A 25,213-nucleotide genomic window follows, 5' to 3' on the forward strand; every position below is an offset into this window, starting at 1 on the left:
AACTTGCCTTGCTGATCAGATGCCCCAGTCCTCCCCAGAATATGACTTGTGCTCACCACAAAGATACAACAGGAGAAATCACTTTTCAACAGAATTTTATTTTTCAACAATGCAGCTGGATACACTAAAATCACCCATCTAATATTAACTATACCGGATGCTAGAAATAAATGAACTAGAGTTCCTGTTTTCAAGCTCTCTCCTTTTAGACTTTTCTCAATTGAAACTACACAGAGAAGCTTAAAAAAAAACAAAGTATGCTACTCCTATTTATTCATTCTTTCTCCCACTATCTCCTTTCTTTGTCAGAGTAGAATTTTCTCTAATTTTACATTACTAGTCTACTGATACACATCTCCAAGAAATATTAATAGGTTTATAGCTGATGACCATGACGCTCTTAAAATTAGCTTCACTGAGATCGAAGTTTTATATAATAAGACCACTTTTCAGTGTGTAGTTCGATGAACTTTGGAAATGCATTCAGTTATGCAACCGTCATCCAAACACATGCTAAACATTTCCATCCACACTGAAACTTTATATCAGATACTTCCTGGCTTGTGACAACTTGGTCTCTCACCACAGTTTTGGTTTTCTGAAAATCTCATAAAAGCAATCATTTGGTATGTATCTTATTTCTAAATTCTTTCATTTAGAACAAGGCTTTTCAAAACATTACTCATTTTGTTGTATATGCCAGACATGTGTTCCCTTTTGTTGTTAATCAGTATTTTATCACGGAATTTTACCACAAGTTGTTTATCAGTTCATTAAACAACATACATTTGATTGCCTTGCAATTTTAACTTAGTGTAAATAAATCTGTATTGACATTCAAGTATAACACTTCAGGTGTACATACTCACGTTTTCTTGAGTGATTTAGTAAATGTATGAGTTTATAGGAAAATGTTCTACTTCCTTCCGTTGCCTGGTTTTCATTCATCCAATAGTCAGAGTGACAGAGAAAGATCTTCCTTCTCCTTCTGTAGGCACACTTGCCCAGATGACAACAGTCAGGTATGAGCAAGGAAGAAGGCAGGATTTCCATCCTGGTCTCCCACCTAAGTAGGAGAGCCCCAATTACTTGGGCCATTCTCCACCACCTTCCGAGGCACATAAACAGGGAACTAGACCATTAGAGCGTAGCAAGGACTCTTAATAGGGATGCTGATACTGCAAGTGGCAATTTAATGTATTATACTACATCACCATTTGTTTGCTTTAACAAACAAACACAAATTACTTTTATTTTAAAGGTCAAATTAAAGAGAAAGAAGGAGCAGAGAGAGAGAGGAGAGATTTTCCATCCACTGGTTTACTTCCCAAATGGCTGCAATGACTAGTGCTAAGCCATCTAAAGCCAGGAGCAAGAAGCTTCTTTCAGGTCTCCCACATAGGTGTAGGGCCCATGGACTTGAGCTATCATCCACTGCCTTCTCAGGTCATAAGCAGGGAGTTGTTGTCAGAAGTGGAGCAGTTGAGACTTGAACCAGCATCCACATGGGATGCCAGTGCTGCAGGTAGAGGATTAGCGCTTCTCCATCACGATGCCAGCACCCCCACCCCCAACCCACCTGCAGGTGCCTATTTTTAAACAATACATTTACTTCAATCTCTTGGCTACAGCAAAAAAAAGAACCAACCCAAACCAGCAAACAAAATTCCCCTGTCTATAATAACTCAAATTATTGATGCTATAGAATATAATCCACTAACCAAAAAGAACTCTCAATAATTAATGATCAATAATAGACAGCACACTTACACACATATATAATGCATATATACTATGAGATATGAGGAACAGAACTCCCAGCCTGGCCAGGGAGGCGAATTACATTGTTTCAAAAAAAATTCTGATTACCTGTTAAGAGTAGTCAAACAAAATGTGTTCCATGGGCCAGCAGATTCCATCTCCTGGAAAGCTGGCAGGATGCAAATTCACAGCCCCCTTCTGTTGAGCCACTGAGGAAAGTCTGTGTGCTTAAGCACAACTGGAGAAGGTCAGAGATTTACAGTATCTCTCTGAGGGGTTCGGGCTGCTCAGAGAGCAGCTTTCTGAATGAAAATAGGAGGTCATTCTAGGTTGTTAGTTACATCTTTGAAAAATCCTAGAGTTTGACCTTTTAACATGTCCAATAAACAGAGCTTTCTATAGAATCGCGTCAGATTCTTTCAAAGATGTGACTTTGAGAAAAATTTCCCTCACTGTCATAGGGGCTCTTTGTGGTTTCTTTGTAAATTCCCTGGACATAGTCTCCGTATATTCATTTTAGTCATAGCCTTCTATCTGCCACCAGAATCACCGATACTGGCAGTATTTTTAAGAGGAAACATGTATGACTCCTTTTTCACATGACACCCACAGGACACACACTTCATTCTGCAACTCCTGATCCACTTAAAAGTGCTATTTGGAACATTCACATGACTATTTTCAATCATTGCTATTCACTTGGGCCAAAGAAGTATAGATTTTATAGCTGTAAACACACCTGACTGGGTCAGGTCTTAAGTACCCTGTTACAGAAAATGTAGCCATGTTTTAGAGTAAGAAAGCAAAAAACAAACAAACAAAAAACCTTGCCAACAGTATTAGTGGAGTTGTTGGTAACATAGGAGAACATTGGAATATTTTTCCATGGGCTTCCACCCAGCACATTTCTGTGTCATTATGGGTGCACACTATTTACTTACTGGTGCTAAAATAACAATAAAGGAATGCAGGAGTATCCTTAAACACACTGTGCCTTTGCTATTATATCTCCACCCCCCCCTTCCCGACTAAATGCAGGTGTTGTCAAGCCGTGATCTTAATCCTCTTGCCTAAACCCAAGTTCCCAATCCTTCTCATATCAGCTGCTCTCATAGCAGTGCCCTCTAATCCTTCTCTTAGAGCGGCCCACATGCTGTACCTGGAGTACAATTCCTGAATCACAGCTCCCACCTGGTCACCCACCAGACAAGAAAGCCTTCACTAACCTCCTGCTCTCTGCCAAATAAACAAAAGCAGGTACACCTGCATCTCAGACTTCTACAACTTGGCACTTCCATCTTCTCATCTGCTTTTCCTTCCTGTAGTTTATTCTTTGTAGATAGCTTCATTATGATTGCCCGTCTGGAATCAAAACCCTGGGTTGGATTTCAGCTCTTCCTCTGGCCAGTTGTATGGCTCTGCAAATCTACTTCACATCTTCATGCCTCAGTTTTCTCAATTACAAAATGGGAAATAATGATGCCACCTAACAGTGTTATTTTAAGTTGTGTTACGCAGCACTTGGTAAGGACTCTCAATCTTGTTGTAATTCTTCTAAAACTATTGAAGTATCAGCTGGCTACACACCAACTTTCACAAAAAAAAAAAAGAAGAAGAAAAAAAAAACCTAGTTTCATAACATATTACCAAAGATCTTACATAACCCTGACAACTGTGTGCAAAAATAAGCTTTCTGGGTGTGATCTGGCAAAGACATCACTTGTAATTTTACCATCCTCTATTAGAATGTCTGGATTTGGAGTCCTGGCTCCACTTGCAATTCCAGCTTCCTGCTAATGCATGCATGAGAGGCAGCAGATGACCCAAGTTCTTGGGTCCCTGCCACCCAAATGGGAAACCTGTATTGAGATCTAGCCTTCTGGCACTGGTTCTAACTCCAGCAGCCCTGCTTCCCATGCAGCTCCCTGCCTGTGGCCTGGGAAAGCAGTCAAGGATTGCCCAAAGCCTTGGGACCCTGCACCCGCATGGGAGACCTGAAAGAAGCTCCTGGCTCCTGGCTTCGGATCTGCACAGCTCTGGCCATTGCGGTCACCTGGGGAGTAGATCATCAGACAGAAGATCTTTCTCTCTGTCTCTCCTCCTCTGTGTACATCTGAGTTTCTAATAAAAATTAATAAAGCTTTAAAAGAAAAAGATATTTGAAAGGGCAGTTTGTTACTAAGACTCATTTGTTAGAATTAGATGCTAGCTCTGGTTATACAACCACATTTTCTCATGCTTTTCATAATGAAACTGCACTGAGGATTACTAAAAACAGATTTGTAACAAGCATTTTAAATTTAGAATTTAATGCAAGAAAAATATCAACTCTACAAATGATCTGATTTGTCAAACAGGTTCCATCTAACACTTAGATGTGAATCTGTCACAATGTTGAAAAGGACTCATGTTTTAGGCTTGGAAGCAAACACTGTGGTGACTCAGCATGACCAATAAGACAGGGTAAAGCTACAATATCTGCCAGTCCCATACCAGAGAATAGAGGTACAAGAATAAACACTGTGTAATAAATGGCAACAAAAATAGTTCAAGCATACTGAACACAAACATGACAGGACAGTTTCAGATGCTTTTGATGGAAAATTCCTTTAATCCTCCATATAACACTTCAAGAAATGTATTACTGTCAACCCTACCACGCAAATGAAGACACTAAAATAAAGAGCAGTTGGCTCTGGCACAGCTGAGACTGCAGTCAGCACACACCGGAAGCCACGTCTCTCATCAATATCCCATAAGGGCTCTCGAAATGCTTCTGGGTGCTCAATGGCAGAAAATGTGAAGGATGAGAGCAAAGACAGAGGCAAATCATCCGGATGACTACGGGCCCAAATTCCCATAAACTAGGATGTGGTAAGAAGCACCTGGCCCTCTCCCCAGCTGTGGTTCATGGCAACTTGAGCATTGTCTAAAGTCTGGAGGCTCAAGACTATGGTGGAAGCGGGTTTTGAAAACACCATGAACAATCTCATTGTGAACAGGCAGGAGTTTAAGAGATTTCCAAAAATTAGACCCCACTGCCAGATTTGCCAGGGATTGTGAAACACAATGTTCTTAGTAGGGAAATGCCCTTCACAAAAAGATCTCCAAATAAAACCATAATAAAACAAATTCACTAATGGATGAGTGAGAGCTTCAGCACCAACATTAATTACTTAGACACTGCTAATCTCTTGACCAGAATTACACTAGGATAATCACATTTTTACACATATATTAACAACTTGAGCTAGTAGAAATGCTCTCTGGTGCAGCCTCAACAAATCGGAAAGACTGCATAGATGTTCATGGGAAACATACATAGTTAATTCCTGGTGAGCATATAAGCACTAGACTTTCTCAGAAAAAAGTTTCAAGTTGATGTCTGACATTTATGATAGGGATTATGGGAATAATACAGAAAATAAGAAAGCTAAAAATTCCAGTGCAAACTTTGATGAGATTACTATTCGTTGTCACGCTTTAGAGAAACATAGAGGTAATGCTATAGAGAATATAAAGTGCCTCTTGCCCAAGGTGACACTGTTAATCACAGAACTTCTGTGGCTATTTGTGATGGTGGTAATATTATCATCTTTCATTCAGAATTGCCTTACTCCTCACTCCCATCTTGGTTTAGTTCCATCCTACAGAAAACATGTTCAGATGGAAAATAAAGCACGTAAATTTCCCATAACTCCTCTTGAGAATATACTAAAAAGGATCTGGCCATATCAACAGGCATCTAAGCCCCAGGACCAGCTGAAAACTATGACAGAAAACTGCAGGCCACTAACTACATGAGAAAGGCAAGTTTGGTTTTTGGGTTTTTTTTGTTGTTGTTGTTGTTTTTCTGTTTGTTTCATTTTTCTTAATATCACCTGCTGGCAATGGAAAAACCACAAAAGAATCTTCCAGTTGCTCCAACTTAGATCCGTGTATAAAGTTCGAGCCTTTGCTTACCTGCACTTGGAGAAAGCTGCTTCCCAAACGCCCTCTGTTCCTGAAGGTGAAGAACGCAGTAACAGGAGATGCTGTGTGCTCAATGTGGGGGCTTCTCTACAGGAAATTATCCAAGGCTGAGAACTGGGCTGCCTCTTCACTTGCAAGGGCTGAAATGAAACACAAGAGGCACACAGTTGTTAAGATCGTCTCAGCTACGCAAAACAACACTTAAAGCCCTAAAAACGTTTTAGGAAAACTGTATGAGTAAACTCACTTCTGATCTTAAAAAAAAAAAAAAAAAGTTAGACGATAATGTAATTACCAAAATGTAAAAATGAAACGCAATAATCCAACAGCCAAGCCCACAACATATATTACATTACTGTTATTCATGACTGGTTTTCCAAAAGATCTGGCTCAGTCTCCTTGAAAGAAATAACATTCAGCTCAATTAACCCAAAGCACCCTGGTAATGAAAGAACCATCTGTCAGCTTCGCTGCCACATGCACACAGCTTCATTGTTAAATGCAGAGGTGAGAGAAGGAACTATTGCTCTGAAGACCCTCAGAAGAGGAAGAAAAGAGGGGAAGGGGCCGGAAGAGGAGGAGCTCAAAAAGGAGCAGAAATCTAGTGAGTAAAGGGAAGGAAGCGAGTAAGAATTCTCAGAGCCAGCTGTGACCATTTCCTGAAACAAAACAAAACGAAACAAAAAACAACTCAAACTGTTCCTGTCCCAGCTGCTACAGTGGTTACAGACAAAATTATTCTGATACAAAACAGATGAACAAAACCTGCAAGTTATAAGGGTTATCTGAAAATATTCATTTTTTTTTTAATTCTTAGAAAGCAAACCAAAAGAACAAAACTCAATGTAGGATGATTTCTTTTTTTAAATTTCTAAAGGCATTTAAAGAGCAGTAATGAAGAAAAGACAGAAGACAGAACAGGTCAATCAACCATCTCAGCTATATGTTGGCAACGAAATATGGGGCAAACAGAGACTCTATGATGGACTATGTCAATCAGTGCATTCTTCAAAGACCTCATCGTGCTTGGAGTGGCAAGATTGGCAGCAATTCATAACTGTTGAAATATCAAAACCACTTGAGCAAGAACCTCAGAGCGTGCCCTATATCTGGGACCTGGGGAGGGTGGGAAATTGAGTGGGCCCTCGCCCTTAATACCCCTCTTTAAACATGAAGGAAAAAATATGGAAATAATAGTCTTACCCACTTTCCTATTGTCCTTGAACCTTTTTACCCTAATTAACTGTAAAGATTGCCAAAAAAAAAATGAAAAAAAATGAAAAAAAGAGTGGTAATGTCCTGGAGGCCTGGTATGATAACCTAGTGGCTCAGTCCTTGCTTTGCATGGTTCCTATCCTAGCTGCTCCACTTCCCATCAGCTCTCTGTGACCTAGGATGACCCAAAGTCTTGGATCCCTGCACCCTCATGGGAGACCAGGAAGAAGCTGCTGGCTCCTGGCTTTGGATCAACTCATCTCTGGCCTATCTGGCCATTTGGAGAGTGAATCAGCGGACAGAAGATCTGTCTCTCTCTCTTTCCTTCTCTCTATAAATCTGCCTTTTCAATAAAAATAAATAAATCTTTTTTTAAAAAGAACGGTAATATTATTTAGAGGGTAAATAATGCTGCTTAGATATTATGAAAATTACACAATAACATGGAAAATTGATTCTAACTAGCAATGAGAGAAAATGTTCAAAATCAAACTCATTTAGATTATTTGTGTATTAGGTGAATGGATGTGTAAGACAAAGACCCAATCACTTGATTTGCTGAGTTGTGGATTACAGGGGATTTCTTTCTCCTAAGCCATACAAATTTACAGAGAAACAGAAAATCCTAATTTCCACATAATTCTATATTTAACCTTTAAAGTACTAAGAATAGCTGACCCACTTAGAAACTAAAAGAAAGAAAAGTGGTACCCCTTGAGTTGGCTATCACAATACAGAAGTCTTCACCAAGAGAGAATTCTGAACATAAAGAAATTATGAACCATGATAAATTGTTGCCTCAGAATCTTTCTCCAGAGGCCAGTGTTGTGGCAAGTGGTTTAAGCCTCTGCCTGCAAAGCTGGTATCTCGTAAGGTGCCAGTTCAAGTCCAGGTTGCTCCATTTCCAGTCCAGCTGCCTACCAATGCACCTGGGAAAGCAGCGGAAGAGGACCAAGTGCTTGGACCCCTGTCACTCACCTGGAAGACTGAGATGAAGCCTGGCTCTGGCAACTGTGGCCTTTTGCAGAGTGACTCAGCAGATGGAAGATCTCTCCCTCTCTTCTCTGTCCCTCTCTATAACTCTTCCTTTCAAATAACTAAGTCTGCTTTTTAAAGGAGGAAATATTTTCTCTTCATGCACAGAAACTATCATCCCTGTGCTTCTATAACCTTCTACCCCCCACTCCCACCAGCTGTTACCAACTGCAGTAAAGGATCAGTCACAACTCGACAGTTGGCAAGATCCTTTAAGACTCAAGCAGTTCTGGAGTAGGCATGTGGGGTGGCAGTAAAGACATCCGCATCCCCTATTGGATGGCCTGGGGTTCCAGTCCTGGCTCTGCTTCCCATCCCAGCCTGCTGGTAACGTGCATCCTGGGAAGTAGCAGTGATAGCTGAAGTGGCAGAGTCTCTCCGCTGAGAGACCTAGGCTGAATTCCAGGCTAATAACTACAGCCTGGTCCAGCCCCGGCTGTTGCAGCCATTTGGACAGTAATCCAGTATATGAGATTTCTGTCCCCTTCAGACCCCTGCTGTCTCCTCCTCTTTCAAATAAATACATAAAGATGATTTATAGTCTGAATAAGTTAGAGAAGAAGGTTCCACGCCTGTCATACTAGGAACAGCTGGAGACGGGAATTTAGTTACATCTGGGAAAGGTTAAATCCCAGGCAGGAACAAGATCTTCCAATCTCCTGTGAAGTGCTTAAAGCAAGAAGAGGAATTTACCTGGTTCACAAGGCTACCAGGCTTCAAATCAAATATCACTGAATGCCAAATTTAAGGCGTTCCATTCGAATTCAATACCATGCAGAATTTGTTAATATTTAAGCTGCCTAAAGGTCATAACAGATTAATTACTCTGTTGGATAGTGGGTCATTCATCACTATTTTTTTTTAGGGACCACTTGCTACAACTTTGTAGAGCAGTGCTAAACCAACTCTAATGCCTGTTGGCATCACCCCGAGTACCTTGCTTTGATTCTGCAAGTGCGTGGCACAGATTGATGGTCTGCAAGGGCAACAAGCTCCTGGGTAATAATGAGGCTGCCTGTCTGTGGCCTAGGCTTCGGGTTAGCACAGCTGTAGGGTAAATCAGCGCACTGAAATAATACTCGGGGTGGGCACTTGGTCTGTTGTTAAGGTGCTGCTTGGGATGCTCGCAACCCATATCTGAGTACCCGGGCTGGAATCGTGGTTCTGTTCCTGATTCCAAGCTTCCTGCTAACACAGACCCCAGGAGGAAGCAGGCCACAGCCCACGGGTAGGGGGGCCCTGCCACCCAGCTGGGACGCCTGCACTGAGGTTACGGTTTGTGGGAACTTGAATAGGGAACCAGCAGATGAGAACTCCCTGATCTCCTTCCCCGTGTGTGTGTGTGTGTGTGTGTTTACCTTTCAAGCAAATATATTTAAAAAGAAACTAAGTATATATCATGTCTTTGGGGAAAAAAAAAAAGATATTATGTAAACACTTGTTATTTACCCAAGCATGGCGCAACAGTCTTCCAACTACATGATTTCACAAGTCCTCACCAGGTCTCCACCTGATCACTCTGGCCACGTGGCTGGACCTAGCCAGAAGAGCCTTGGAGAGCTCTGTGGCACAAATAGATGCTGCCAGGCCGTATTCCTTCCCCAGCTCCACTACCACCTGCAGTATTCCATAGCCTGGGTCCCCTGACACACCCTCCCTAGGGAGGCAGAGCCAGGGAGGCAGAGGTGGTGGCAGTGAAGACAGCAGATCGGAGGGAAAGGGTTGAGGGCAGCTGCTGCCTGCTTAGCTTCTAGAGGCTGGAGATGGAGGATCAGGAGTTGGATGTGGTCCGTGAGGCGGAGGTTCAGGAAGAGAGGAGCCACCTCTCCCTAAGGCTGGAGGAAGCGTTTGTATGAGCTGCTGTGCCGTACATCTTGTGTTCCCTTGGCAAAGGTTAGTTAATAGCTGCAAGCACCATTACAAAACGTTCAAGCCTTCTGTAAAAGTTCAGGTTAACATATTTTAATTATAACAATAGCTATCAAAAATGCAACATAGGGCCCAGCATGATAGCATAGTGGTTAAAGTCCTCGCCTTGAACACGCCAGGATCCCATATGGGCACCAGTTCTAATCCCAGAAGCCTTGCTTCCCATCCAGCTCCCTGCCTATGGCCTGGGAAAACAGTAGAGAACGGCCCAAAGCTTTGAGATCCTGCAACCACGTGGGAAACCTGGAACAATACTGGCTCTTGGCTTCGGATTGGCACAGCTCCAGCCGTTGTGCCTGCTTGGGGAGTGAACCATTGGAGGGAAGATCTTCCTCTCTGTTTCTCTTCCTCTCTGTTTCTCTTCCTCTCTGTACATCTGCCTTTCCAATAAAAATAAATCTTTTAAAAATGTAACAGTTATATAACCTCGTTATTATCTACATTTGGACCCACAGCTGCAAAAAGCAGTATACAAATTAATGATCAAGCTACAGGAAAGAGACAGCAAGGGCAGGCATGATTTCTATGAAGACCCACAAAAGCACTTTAAGCTGCTGTTCAACAGCCAATCCTTTCAAGCAAAGATGTGAACCTCTCTTAGAACCTGTTTCATACTCTAGTTCACTTGAGATCTGATGAAGACATGTGATAATTTTAACCCATTGGAAAAAAAAAAAAGAGCCTATTAAAGTTCTAGAAGAGGCACTTATTGGATATTATTGGATATACAGAACATGTTTTACGGAAGGCAAAAGGAGCTTCATCTAGCTTGCCAGATGTGTATCATCTGGAAATCGTTGACTGGCGCCTCTCCCACGTTAAGGAACATCTCACAGGTTGACACTCCACATGTGCTTCAGTTTGCTCCTGTGGTCGCTCCTCTGCAAATCTCTTGAAGAAAAAACAAGGAGGTTTCTTAGGACTGCATCTTAACAAAGATTTTCACAAAATATGTAACTGCCATGTGTGCTGTTTAAGACACCAAAATCATGACCCAAGTATAATTTGGAATACTTTCCTGCAGAATATGTAGAAAAAGCATCTATAATGCAGGAGAAAAAACACTGCATTGTAAAATTCCTTTTGGTGTCAAGTTTGTTTTCTTTGCTTAGTTATCCCTTGTAAGTTGCTGGCTGGCATTTTGCACTCTGAGGTGGCATCCATTCAGAAGGCGTTATTTTGGGAAAGTGTGCTTACAGGCATAAAATTCAAATCCAGTCTTTTTAACTGAAGGGTATACTCCCAGACAAAACACCAACACCATTGGATGCTTTCATGTATTGCCATCATATTTTGAACTTGCATTTTCTTTTGTTGTACCAGTAACACCACTAATGAGATGGTACACAGTCCTAAAATGGATAGATGATCATTATATATGTGAAGAGACTCTCTCCAGCAGGGTTTCTGGCCCTTGCCATGAGAGGGGCTTCTTTGCAACACTAGTTTTATTCTTTGAATGTTAATTTTATAACCATTTTATTTGACCTTCTAGTGTGGTTGTGAATACTTTACAATGGCACTGCTTCTGAATGTAATGATTTTGGGACAAATTTGAGGTTATAGAATGCTTTTGATTTGCCAGTAAGTCAATTTGGTATTCATTTGCTCATCATTTTGCCAAGTATATTTGACAAATCATTCTCTCTCTTCTTTCCTCTTCTAAGATTTTATTTATTTGAACAGTAGAGTTATCTCTGTCTCACATGGAGAGAGAGAAAGAGAGAGAGAGAGAGAGAAACAGAGAGAGAGAGAGAATATCTTCTGTTTGCTGGCTGACTCCCCAAACGTTCTCAATGGCTAGAACTGGGCCAGGTGGATGTTAGGAGCCTGGAACTTCTGGGTCTTCAAACTGGATGTCAAGGGCTCAAGAACTTGGGTCATCTTCACTGCTTTCCCAGGTGCATTAGTAAGGAGTTTGATGAGAAGCAGAGCAACTGGACTTGAACTGGTACTCATATGAGATGCTGTGATCACGAGCATCAACTTACCACAGCAGCCCCTCAGAGCTCATTTTCAAGTGCAGACTTTAGTTTTAAACATATGGCTTAAAATTATACACCCCATTGTACTATAAAATTGGACAAGACTGACAATTATTTTGATAGGAATTTGTGGAGTATGTGTAAATCTCTCCTAACTTCATTAAACATTGACCAAACCTTTTTTAATTTTTTAAAGAGGAAAACACCCTCTCCAGCATTGATTTCTGTCAATCTGGCCAGCCCTGGTTGTTGTGGGCATTGGGGAGTGAACCAGCAGATGAGAGCACACACGCTTTCTCCCCCTCATCTATTGGCCTCTCACTCTGGCAAGTAAATAAATAAATGAATGAAGAAATACATGAAATTTGGAAATAATGTCTTCTTCTGAGTTTGAAAAGTAACTTAAACCAAAACCAAAAAAGTATAATTTGGTGAATAAATACATAACTGCAGAATATCCACAGTTAATGGAGACATAGAATGCCACAGGACTCAGAAGTAACTTCTCTCAGTGATTTGTTATAAGACGCTGGATCTGCATATGGAGTGGTAGAAGTCTCCCAAGTGTGGTCCTTTTCCAGTTAGGGCCCTGTATATTTCTAGCCCTAGAGTTTCACCTTCCTATCAGCCACCGGGATCATGAGAATTCCTTCAATGCTTCAAACTCCCCACTTGTTTGCCGTCCTCATATTTTTCACTGTTCCTCAAACGTAACTAATAAATCAACTTACAATCCCGTGGAATGCCTTTTTTGGAGAAATAAGCTGATATATGAATATACAGCCCTGCCTCAAATTTTCAAGCACTCTGGTGTTTCTGTCCCAGAATAAATAAAACCCCATCTAAGGAGTGAGTTTCCTGCCTTCCTCCCACTCTGAAAGTCACTCTTCCAAAGGGCTTACTGTTTTTCTTTGCTTTGAAGTTACAAGTCACATTCCATGTGAGTTACAAAAGCCCCATTTCCAAACTTTTTACGCCAGTTTGTTCTCCATGAGCCTAGGATGATCTTAGTATCATCTTCTGTTTGCTAATATTTTTCCTAACCTATTCTACAACTTTTGAAAGAAAGAAGTTAGACTAAGCAGGCACAATCACATGGGCACATTACCAAGTCTTATGAGACCAGGGTTGGAAACAATCCAGCTTTCCACAGCTAATGAAAATGTGTGATAATATTTACATCACCATGATGTCTGAAGCTGGGTTATAAACATGGTAATACCATCTTTATAAAAACTGTGATACCATATTATTCATTATTACAAATAAGTCAATATCTATTTTTATGAAATCATATAATCTTAGCTTTACTTCCTAATACCAGTAAGTTATGCCTTAAACCGAAGTATACTGAAATAAACTCATTTTTAATCACACTGACTTTGAATGTTTTTACTTTCTAGAATAACTTTTTTGATTTAGTGATTTATTCGGTAAAGAATTCCTCTATGCCTACTTGAACACAGTGATGAGAAAGAAAACCACTTCACAAACTGAAGAGAAAGACAGGCATTAGCAAGTAATTCACAAGTAACTGTCAAACTAGCATTGTGATGTGAGTAGGGGCAGACCCTGGAAGGGAAAGACAGGAAACAGGAGCTCAGGAGCAAATGCATCAAGGAAGAAAGGAAGAGCATCCTGGCAGTGGAAGCAGCAATGACAGATTCTGGAGATAAGCAAGAATGGTCCGCGGGAAGAGCCGCTGTGGCTAAAGGATGGTGGTGATGGAAGTATTGGTAGGCTATCCTCTGACACACATTCTACATCTCTGGCTGCACATGCAGGCTTCCCATGTGGTCATCAAGGTAGCACTAAGATGGGCACAAAGAGAAGGAAATGGCACCCTAGGAAAGATAGAATGCCAAGCTTGATTGATCGTGATTTAGGCTGCAGGGATCTTTAACCTGTAAGTTACTCCAGCCTCCCTGAAGCCTGGTCAACTGTAAACCTTCCTCAGGTTCAAGATTCAGACTTTTTTTTTCAGTTTTGTATTTTGCAGACTGGCATCACGATACAGCAGGTGTAGTCAACAATGGCTTCAATCTCATTCTGACTCATAAAATACATGGTTCCTAGCTAGATTCTATTTCATGACAAAATATTACACAGAAGCTTTGTCACAAAAATGCTAATAGAAGTCCAAATGTTAAAATAATAAATATCCATGAACCTACTAACCAAAACGTTGTACCTTCCTGGAAAATTTCACAAACAGATTTATGGTTACTTCCCTACACCTGTTCTTCTCTAATGGATAATCACAACCAAGAATTTCATAGATAGCCAGCCCACTGTGTATTCATATACATATGTGAGCATACATGCACAAAAACACACTCGCAAAAATAGTATGTCATCCATAATATTGAGGTTCAACATTTGCATATCAAATACATGATTATCTGACATCTGTGTTTTTCATTCTACAAGTTTGGTTTTGAATTCTATCAGTTTGATGTATAAAGGTCAGTTTCATTATAAAAACTATTTGCTGTCAGTTAAATACAAAACAGAATCAAACATATCCTGGAGTAGACATTTAGGTTGTTTGCAAAAGCTATTAATTCAAATGTCACCCAGGAGTACAGACTCCTTTTCCAATCTGTAAAAAGGCTTAGCAAGGCAGTAGATACTAGAAATTGGCAGAAATACTTCAATAGTCAAACTACATTTTTAAAGGTTTTTTTCCCCCCCTAAAACATAAACCTCATTAATTCAACTCATAGAAAAATACCTTGATACTTAAGATGCTTCAGACATCTAAAGTAAAGAGTATTTTAACTAAGAAAAGAAATAGCTTGTTTGTGTGAACCCCAAATAATCTTTTTGAAAATAATGCACACTGAAGAGACGGCAACTTCAGAAAGCAGTTTTACAAACTACTTTCTTTTTCTGATAACCACAGACTGGCTGGAAAACAATCTGGAGAACTGGAAAGAAGCTGGAGAAAGTAGAAAAACCAAAGGTTTCTCTGGAATACTTCATCCTGCATCCTAGCCATAATAGAGGCCAAGGAACAACTTTACACAATTGTTTTTAGAACCAAGAAATTATGAAGTTCTCTCTATTTGCCAGAAACAATGTTTGGCAAAGTGAACAATTAAAGCAGTATTTTGATTGTTTGGTATTTGATCATAAAGTAATCAGGCTTATTTAAATGGTATTAACCACAAATAATGATCTATTTGCATCAACAGTATTTTTAGACTCAGCAAGCATTTAGAAAATTCCTGGAGGTGTCCTTGTGGCATGGCAGGTAAAGTCCATGCCTGTCATGCCAGCACACTGTATGTGTGCCATTTGGATTCTAAGCACCTCCACTACTGATTCAGCTCCCTGTTAAGGTGTCTAGGAAACCAGTAGAATATAGCTCAAGAGCTTGGGTCCCTGTACACATGTGAAAGACCCAGAAGAAGCTTCTGGCTCCTGACTTCTGGTTTAGGTCTGGCCCAACCTTGGCCATTGTGTCTACTTAGGAAGTGAACCAGCAGGTTGAAGATCTCTCTCTCCCTGTCTCTTTTTCTTGTTCTGTAACTCTACCTTTCAAATAAATATTAAAAAATTTATGGAGGGCCCAGCATGGCAGCCTAGTGGCTAAAGTCCTCGCCTTGCAGGCACCAGGTTCCCAAATGGGTTCCACTTCCTATCCAGCTCCCTGCTTGTGGCCTGGGAAAGAGTTGAGGACAGCCCAAAGCCATGGGACCCTGCACCCAAGTGGCGACCCGGAAGAGGCTCCTGGCTTCAAATCAGCTCAGCCCTGGTCATTGTGACCATTTGGGGAGTGAATCACCAGACAGAAGATCTGTCTCTCTATCTCTCCTCCTCTCTGTATATCTGACTTTACAATAAAAAAAAATATAAATAAATAATTTTAAAAATTTATGGAGATTCAATCAAAACAAGTTTATTTGGTACAAAAAATTTTGAAATCCATGTATAGTTGTATTATACCATGTATTTTTCATAAACTATTTGAGAACCCTGCATATGATCATGTTACATTGAAATCAAGTCTACAAATATATGAATTTCATAAATGGGCTTCCTATGCCTAGTTAATTTTCTGTAAAAAACAATCTAAGATAACATCAGAAAGTAGAAATTTCAAAAACACATAACTACATAACTGTTTCCTGATGACTGTCTTCTTCACATTGTAACTCAGTCTAGAAAATTGCAAAGAAAGTTCAAAGAGCACATTTCCCTTATAGGGAAGAAATGCGGAAAAGCGTCTGCTCTTGCAGATTTCTAAACAAGTGTCTATACTATTCCTAAAAAGGTAAAGAAAAAAAATATGAAACAAAAAAGTGAAATCTGAGTTGCAATGAAAGAAATCATTTCAGCACAATGGGCATCACAATGGACACTGGCCTCACAAAAACTAGAAAAATCTTTTACCACATTTCAAAGGCAAGTCAAGGAAATATCATTCTTCTAGGTCTCTTGCTCAAGTCTCTAAGAAATCCTCCTGGGTTTAAGAACACCCTCCTGGGGTTCAGGAGGCAACTCTGAACTCAACTGAAATCCAACACTCTAGAGAGAAAACTGGCCAAGCAAATGGAGTAAGTGGTTTCACTATCCACTCATCTATCCAGCCACCAACAATCCTTCGTGAGCTATGGAATCTCAGAATGCAAGGACAGATGGTGGAGAGAGAACAGACGTACCAAATTCAAGCCCAAAGAGCCACACATTTAAACATAAAAAAATAAGCATACATAAACCTAACTTTTGCCTGACCGCAGGACCTAAAATTATGAGTTCAAAATGCACTATTCTATATTTTTCAACTATATAAAGTGTTTTATCTTCAGTCAGAAAGTTTCTTTCATAAAGAGAAAATATTTTCCAAGAATAAACTCCAGGAGCTAGAAGTTGAAAAGGCTTAAGAAAATGAAACACAATGAATACATAATTTTAAAAAGATTACTTAAATATCTAAAAGTGATTATCGGTAGCTTCTGAACAATAAGCAAAGGAAAGTAGAAGAATATATACCCACTCAGCAATCATCTAAGGCTGGGCAAATTTGACACTAAGGGACCATCTATGCTTAGAGTATTTAGAAGCAGAACCAAGGTAGGCATTTAGACAAACTGTTAAGAGTTCCATGTCCCAAGTCAGAATGCCTGCATTCAATTTCCAGCTCCAGTTCCTAACTCTGGTTTCCTGTTAGTGTACACTGTGAGAGACAGTGGTAATGGATCAAGAAAGGTGCATGTGGTCACCCATGTGGGGAGATGTGGACTGTGCTCCCAGTTCCAGGCTTTGACCCAGACCCACCCTAACCTTTTCTGGCATTCAGGGAGTGGACCAAATGGATGGGAGTAGTCCTTCTCTGTGTCTCTGACTCTCAGATAAACATTGAAAAAAACAAACTTTAAAGATAAAAAGAAATACCACTCACAGAGTTCCCAGGTCTCCTAGAGAGAGCCAAATTAGATCAGATCTGAGCCAGTGGTCACTGTGAGAACTGCCCGATAAGACCACCTGCACCTTCCCTTACTCCAGACACTCAGCTCAAAACCAAATCACACACACACACACACACACACACACACACACACACACACACACACACAGAGGTTGTAGTCAGTTTAAAACCAGCCATTTTCTGAAGAAAGTATACCCTGTGATCTCAACATCTGTGCAGTCCCTTGTTACTAGTGAAGGTCTAATGGCTGGGTTGCTTTCTAACAGTTTTTTATTTTCTCAAATGTGAATTGATGTTTATTATCTGCAAATGGAACCAAACATAGGCTTGATTTACAACAGGTCACACTGCAAACTTGGGATTTCTTTCTTTTCAGGTTATTGAATGTATTGCTTTTTGTTATTACTTGAAACCATTCCAATGCTTCATATTAAAAACAGACAGCTCATTCATCTCTCTCTGCCGCACTAAAATGAATGTAACACAGACTCCACTGCAGTGGTTTCAGCAATCTTGCCCAAAAGTCAAGCATATGATAACCTCACGAGCATCTCAGATACCAGATTACTGGAAGTGTAGACAGTTCTAGGCTGGTGCTCTAATTAAGCAATCTCAACTTCTGACAGTTTATTAAGATTTACTATATCTTATGCTTAAAAGGGAAATATTAATTTTGAATGTTTATGTATAATATTTAAAGACAAATCAATCATGCCAGGCAATTTATCAGACCACAGCAAACCTAAGGTTCTGTGCAACACCAAAATCCATGATGTTCACTGTATGTTACTGCCTATACAGATCTGCCCTCACACATCACCCTCTCCGGTCTCCACTCATCACTGTTTTAGAGCCAGATCATCTATCTATGTGTCTATCTATCTATCTATGAGGATTTTAATTTGAAAAATAAAGTAAGCTGAAAAAAATAAAGTAAGTTGATTTTTTTTTCCATCCAAGAAGATTCTGCACCAGAAACTGGAGAAAACTGCACCAAGCCTATGGCTCAGTCTGAGTCTGGGAAAAAAGTCAGACAAGGTGCTGAGTAGCTGGTCTGCCACGCTCGCTCAGTTTGCAACATGTCAGGAAACCAAAGTGGCTTGTCCTGAAGACGCTGATGAAGAACAGAGTTAGTGACGGTCATGAGGTTCCTAATCACAGATTGAGAGCAGCCATTGGCAAAGGAGGCGTGTGTGAGTCAGTAACATAGGAGTAGCTTGGAAAGCATGCAGCTACCAGCCTGGTGGGCAACCCTGAGGCCAAGAATCAAGTGTGCTCCAGAAGACACAAAGCAAACCATCCCTCATGGACCTTATGTGTTCATGTTTTAGGGCTGCTACAACGAAGACCACAACTGGGAGGCCTGAAATAGCAGGACTTTCTTGTCTTAGTTCAGCAGGGCTCAGCTGGCCACACATCCAAAATCAAGGTGTCAGCAGGGCTGTGCTCTGACAGGACACCACAGGGGACAATCTGGCAGTGCCTCTTTCTTATTCCGATGGTTCACCAGCATTCCTGGTTATTCTTGGCTGACAGATGTGAGATGTGTCACCCCTCCAACCATCCACCTGCGTATGTGTTTTCCCTGTCTGTGTTTGCACAAGGATGCCAGTCATACTGGACAAGGGGCCTATCCTCCTCTTCTGTGACTTCATCTTTACAAATTACATCTGCCACATCCCTATTTCTAAATAAGGTCACATTCTGATATAATGAGGGTTAGGATTTCAACAGGGGTTTTTTTAAGGGGTGACACACACATGACATGTCTACCCTCCTAGGGAGGCTAAATTCTCATGTTCAGACAAGGAACCTGATGCTTTGAGCCATTCAGAATGCTTGCATGTTAATTCATGTCAGATAGAAATAGAGACAAGTCCATTTTTAGTGGCAAAGTGGGCACCTTGGAGAGGAATAACAGTGACTGAGAGGGAGGATGTGGTGGACCCCAGAACTCTGGCAGTATGCTAATTCATCTGAAGGTGGTGAGCCTGGGTGTCTTGACTGAGATCTACTGACCTATATCCTATGGGTAATTCTATATGTTACCCCTAAAGATGGACTCAGATTGACATGAAAGACCCTTCTTCCAATGGCTGTTTTCATAAGAAAACAAATATTAGTTGAAGGCATTCATCTATTCCTCAGTATAATTAAAATACAGAGTTTTTGTATGTCCCTTGATCTATCTGATATATTTCTATATAAACTATACAATAAAGAAGGTGAAACAAAGAAATAGAGCTCTTGGCAGTCTAGGGAGACCCTTGAAGAGGGTCATTCTCTGAGAAGGTTTGAAACGGCAAAGTTGGCAGCCTAACCTTGCTGGCTCAGACACGTTGGGGGTTAGTCCACCTAAGGGGTGCCAATTTCTAGGTTCCTAGCATGTAATTGGAAAAGTCCAAGTAATTCACTTACAATAAGAAAACCATACGTGCCAAAAAGTCTATGTATTTGAGCCAGTGGATTAGCAACTTCTACCTGGAAATCAGTGAGTGATAATTGAACAGTTATTTGATGAGCACAGAGCCATGATAAGGGCATAGCCTCCCCTGCAGTGTTGCAAATATGCTGAGACTTTGTGCTGGACTGTTTGCCTAGCCTCCTTACAGATCGATCCCTTCAGCCCATTTACAAGTTAGTTACAGTTCAGCTGCCAGCGTTTATTTCCTTCACATCTAATTCTTCCCTTGGAATTGTAAGCCTTTATTGTTAGGGTGCTTTGAGCCCTGTTGCTTGATTTCCAAGGAAGAGATACCACCAACAAAAGACAAAATTCAAAGCTACCAGGCAACAGTCTGCTTAGCAGGGAAAATATTGTTGGAATAAAAATATAACATAAGCTGTTCTAGAATTTAAAGTAACTCAGACATTGAACACTAGTTATTGCATAAAGTTGTGAATAGCACATTAATCTATCAAACCAAGAGAACGCAGGAAGGAAGGAAGCCAAACCTTAGCTAAAATGCCAACAAAGAAACACACGTCAAGTATGTATCAAAACAGACATGTTAAATGAAACTGTGACTAGACACACTTGGCAGGCCTTCTGTTATGTAAAATGTGTCAGTGAGGGACTGCAAGGTTTTGGGCTGAGAGTCTATAGTGATCCTCTTGACTTCTCACTAGAGGGCTCCACCCAAAGTCTTCATTTGCTATCACATCTCCTACAGAACCCCATGCCTCAGAAATTGGAAATGATACTTAACATTTGCATCCTGAAAACATTCACATTATTAGAAATGGAAGCTCTGTATTCTAACTAGAGACAAAAGTATAGATGCATACCTTAAACTGATGTTCATTTTCTTATGAAAACAGCCCATGGAAGAGATGCCTTGCATGTCATATGTAAAAATCCTATTCCATCTTTATGGGTAACATATAGAATTTGCCTGTTACCAACTGTCTACATACACCTGCTTCCTGAAGCGCATAGAATAGGGAGCTATAAAGATGTAGGCCCCGGGCCTCTAAGTCCAATTCCACTGATTTCCACAGCTTCCCCTGCCTCACACTGTGAAATGCTCAACTTTGACAGTTATGCTCCAGTAACAACTAACTTCGTGCCAGTTCTTATCCCTATGCACCCCAACACCTTTGATCTCACTGTTCCTGCAGCATGGAATACTGACCCTCCTTGACCCAACCTACCACTCCCATGCCAGCACGTGTAGGTTCTACTCATCAAGGAGGAGGCCCCTTATACCTCTCACTTACATGTGGATGAGGAAAGAAAAGGTATAAAATAAAGTATATGTAAGGACAGGAATAACTGTAATCACTGTGAAAAAAAAGAGAGATCCTCAATCTAATAAATACTACATTTTTAAATGGACATATGAAAAAAGTTGTTTTGACTTCCTAGCTTATTATGAAAAAATTCACAGTCCTATTTAACTTAGTTTGTTTTATGCTGGTCTTACTAAAAGCGCGCGCGCACACACACACACACACACACACACACACACACACACACACACCACTTACTATAATTCTCTATTATGTGCCCATAGATCCCCATATAAAGTTAGTACTTGGTATAAGAGAAGGACATAAATATTCATTTGTCTTAACTGGAGAATAACTGAAGTACTACTCCAATTTAAATAGATTAATACATTGCAGATGAAACCAAGTATTAAGAAAAACATACTTGAGAAAGAATTAGAGCTATATAAAATCAATCAGAAAAATTTTCATTTGCCGTAAGTTTTGGAGAAAGAATAGAGTGGTGAGAATGCCTATACTAACAAAGCTATGTAAGAGTTGCATATAACATCAAGAAATGTTTGCTATTTGACAGAAATTATACCGCACTAAGTAAATGTGTTCTTTCATATCATAAAAACCATGATGTGAACATTAGTTCATTTACAAAAGACAAGTGGAGCTCACAGCAGCTGAACCACTTGTCCAGAGTTAGAAGCCAGGAAGCTGGAAACTAAATGCATTTCTTTCCTGGCTTGCCTGACAGAGGGTGAATTTTTAAGGAGAAAGGGCTTAATTGGAAAAGAACAATCCAAATAACCCAAGCGATAGTCTTGGGAGATGCAGCATGGCCCCAGGTCAAACAGGAGTGTAAAAATAAAGTTAGTAATGTGGAAGATGGCAAAAAAAACTTCAAAGATTGGTGGGGTTTTGTGCAGAAAAACAAATCCCATAATGGAAACCATGCTTGAGGCATGTTAAGTAAGGTACATTTATAGAAATATTGGTGGTCATAGGTAAAGAGGTTGGGTAAAAAATGTCATTCGAAGTGATTATTTTACTGTACAATTAAAACAGAACAGCCATATCCACTGAATTTGTATAATTTGGGGTTTTTGGTGGGGGGATAGATATGAGCAGATATACCCTCTAAAATAGTCAGCACATGAAAAACATCTATAGAATCTGATCACAAAGCAAACATATCCTATCATCCTGTTTATCAAAACTTCCAATTAGTCTTCATTTATTTGTAACATTGCTGAAAAAGAACAAGAATTATTTTGTAAATTACTTTAACATCTACCTAAAATGTTGGCTTCAAATATCAAAAGTATTAAAAGCAGTGTCCTTTATGTTACAAGATGATTTGCAACAAGCTTCTTTAACTATCACCAATTAACTAGCAATCAAATAAAATTATAAACGGCGATTGCAGTTGCTGAGAAGAAAATCCATTCATGCCTTACCAGGATGCTGGAGCATCACCTCACTGATCCCATTTCACTGAAACCAACTAACTCACTTTCCAATGATTAAATATGGTTATGAATCACACCTAACAGGAAATAAGGAAATTTTTTAAAGAATATATGGTCTAGGGCCTAGCATGGTGGCCTAGCGACTAAAGTCCTTGCCTTGCACGTGCCAGAATCCCAAATGGGCTCCGGTTCTAATCCCAGCAGCCCCACTTCCCAATTAGCTCCCTGCTTGTGGCCTGGGAAAGCAGCAGAAGATGGCCCAAAGCTTTGGAACCCTGCACCCGCATGGGAGACCTGAAAGAGGCTCTGGGCTCCTGGCTTCAGATTGGCTTAGCTCTGGCCATTGTGGCCACTTAGGAAGTGAATCACTGGACAGAAGACCTGTCTCTGTCTCTCCTGTCTGCATATCTGACTTTCCAATAAAAATAAAATAAACCTTTTAAAACAAAAGAATTTATGATCTATTTTTATTGTTTGGCTCTATGCTAACCAGACAATAGACACATCCACTGTCCCTGCGTCCTCAACCCATTTATACCTAAAGGACTCTACAAATTAAAGAGTTGCAGAAGATGTTAATAAAAACATGGAAGACTTCCCTCTAGGTCCCAGCCTTAACATTTACAAAATATATCCTAAGAAGAAAACTTCACTGAAAGGTCAGAAAAAGTGTGCTGAGGACTAAAATCTGAGGGCACAGGTGGTGGAAGGGGACTCTGGAATTCACCTCCAAGACCAGAAGGCTGTGTTTAGAGAGCACTGCGTTCATGCAAGCCAGGCACACAGAAAGCTGTAGACCAGAGCCCATACCGAACCATTTTAATATTAACTGCCTCGGCTAAGAGAGGGCATGAACTGCAGACACAGCTGTGCATGAGAAATAGTGTCACTATAACCTCTGCAAAAGTCTACATGGGTCCACACTGAACTCCTGCGCCCTGGTGTCTGCCATGAGAAGCTTCTCTAACTCTGCCCCTCAGCTATGGCAGCGTTGACGGAGAGATTTTTTTTAATCCCCTGGGCATTGGTCCGTGCCTTCTCAAGTGAGTGATATTTAATAGAAAGCTAAAAAAACATCAAAGCAGTCAGAAATTAAACAATGAAATTGGCCTACTCAAGTGCTTGAATGTAAGAGCATGCAATCATGGTCATGGCCATAAAGATGCTGTGCTTAATTATTGAGGGGGGAAATAATTTTCCTATTCACATTCTTGGCACATGTAATTTCCTCAGTAATATAACCACAAATCTAACTAGCTCAATCAAAATAATCATAAATTAGGACCTACAAAATGTACTGTACTTAAAAGCAAATATGAGAACAGCCACGTTGCATTTACATACCAATCTCTTCCTTGGCAACATAAATACACCATATTTTCAAAAGGAGAAAAACTTTTTATCCTAGGGTTGTAAGCAATACAAATCCATAGGGATGAATGCTTTTTCCATGGCAAAACTTTCTCATATGATGGATTGGTAATCATAATTACAAAGAAGAGTGATGTTTACTGTAAAGATGTCAAAACTGAGCTAATTAACATTGTGAGTCAATCACTGAGTTATTTTACAGCTGTTTGCTGAATCTATAGTATGCAGGACACAAAGAGCCTACAGGTGAGAGACATAATACATACTACTGCCCTTTCAGAAAAGGCTCGAGTGCTTTATGTATATTAGCTCTGCTCAGTATATTAATGAATAAATGAGCAGTTCATCTGGCTCAAAAACAATCTCTGAATATCTAAAAACTCTGGCAAATTTCCCCAAAGGGTAATACATTGCTGATAACATAAACCTGCAAGAATCAAAGGGTAATCTATAAACTACTGGGGCCTTTTGTTCAATGACAAGGCAATACCACAAGCTTATCAAACATAGAAAATTTATAGTCATTTCTGTGTTGCTCCAAGATTGCCAAGATCACATACAAAGACCCACAGATAGGAAACTCCAAGGCCGTGCATCTTCTGAAGACAAATATTAAAGAAGCTCTACCATTTCTGCTGAAGTTGTACCCTAAACACAGCATGAACATTTGGGACTGATTGCAGAGACCACAGCCTGGGGACCAGGAGAGACTTTAGCAAAGTGCAGATTTTGGTTTATTTAGAATACTACCTTTTGCAAAAATGTTTGCCTAGTAACAGACACCAACTGCAATTTCATTTCACTAACTTAATTTTTACTACCTGGTTTAAGATGTCACCAGCCAACCCAGCAGTTTCCCAGCAGGTAAGAAACCAGAACTAGTGATGTCCTGTGCATGAAATGCAATTAAGTGGGTATTCGAGTCTTAATGGGTCTTCTGTGCTCTCTGTGTGTGTGTGGCTAGCCCTGTGTATTGTCATAGGACAAATAGAAGGAAATCAATGATGACTGATTAACATAGAGAAGAAAAATCAACTACAAGTTGTACAACTTCGCACGTGCCGACTATGCTTCTCCATCACCCCAAATCCCATCTGCCTCAGGATGGTGGAACTGCTGCTGTTCCCTCTGCATGAACTGCTTCTCCTCTTTACTTGCCTGGTTCCTTTTCATCATTCACATTTCACCTCAAACATCCCCTCTGCTGAGAAGCAATCTGTTCTGAAAGAGCTTCCTTCCTCTGTACCCGCTCATCACACCCCCAAAGTATTGTCTTTGTAGCACTGTTTGTATTTCAAATGCACTTTCCACTGACTTGT

At 40.3% G+C, this 25,213-nt stretch overlaps 1 protein-coding gene across 6 annotated transcripts in view; it reads right to left on the reverse strand.

The window, feature by feature from the left end:
* Positions 1 to 25,213, reverse strand: part of ST3GAL6 (ST3 beta-galactoside alpha-2,3-sialyltransferase 6) — a 65,368-nt gene that overhangs the window by 35,292 nt on the left and 4,863 nt on the right. For 3 of the 6 annotated variants that reach the window (XM_040980591.1, XM_040980593.1, XM_040980587.1), the window contains exon 2: positions 5,725 to 5,873. The gene's annotated coding sequence lies outside the window, so the exon portion shown is untranslated. Of the gene's footprint in view, positions 1 to 5,724; positions 6,666 to 25,213 lie in introns of those variants that run through there. The other 3 variants (XM_040980590.1, XM_040980589.1, XM_040980588.1) reach the window with 3 other exon arrangements.

This window comes from Ochotona curzoniae, unplaced genomic scaffold, assembly GCF_017591425.1.
Source record: "Ochotona curzoniae isolate NIBS_2020 unplaced genomic scaffold, NIBS_Ocur_1.0 contig_3498, whole genome shotgun sequence".
Lineage (NCBI taxonomy): Eukaryota > Metazoa > Chordata > Mammalia > Lagomorpha > Ochotonidae > Ochotona > Ochotona curzoniae.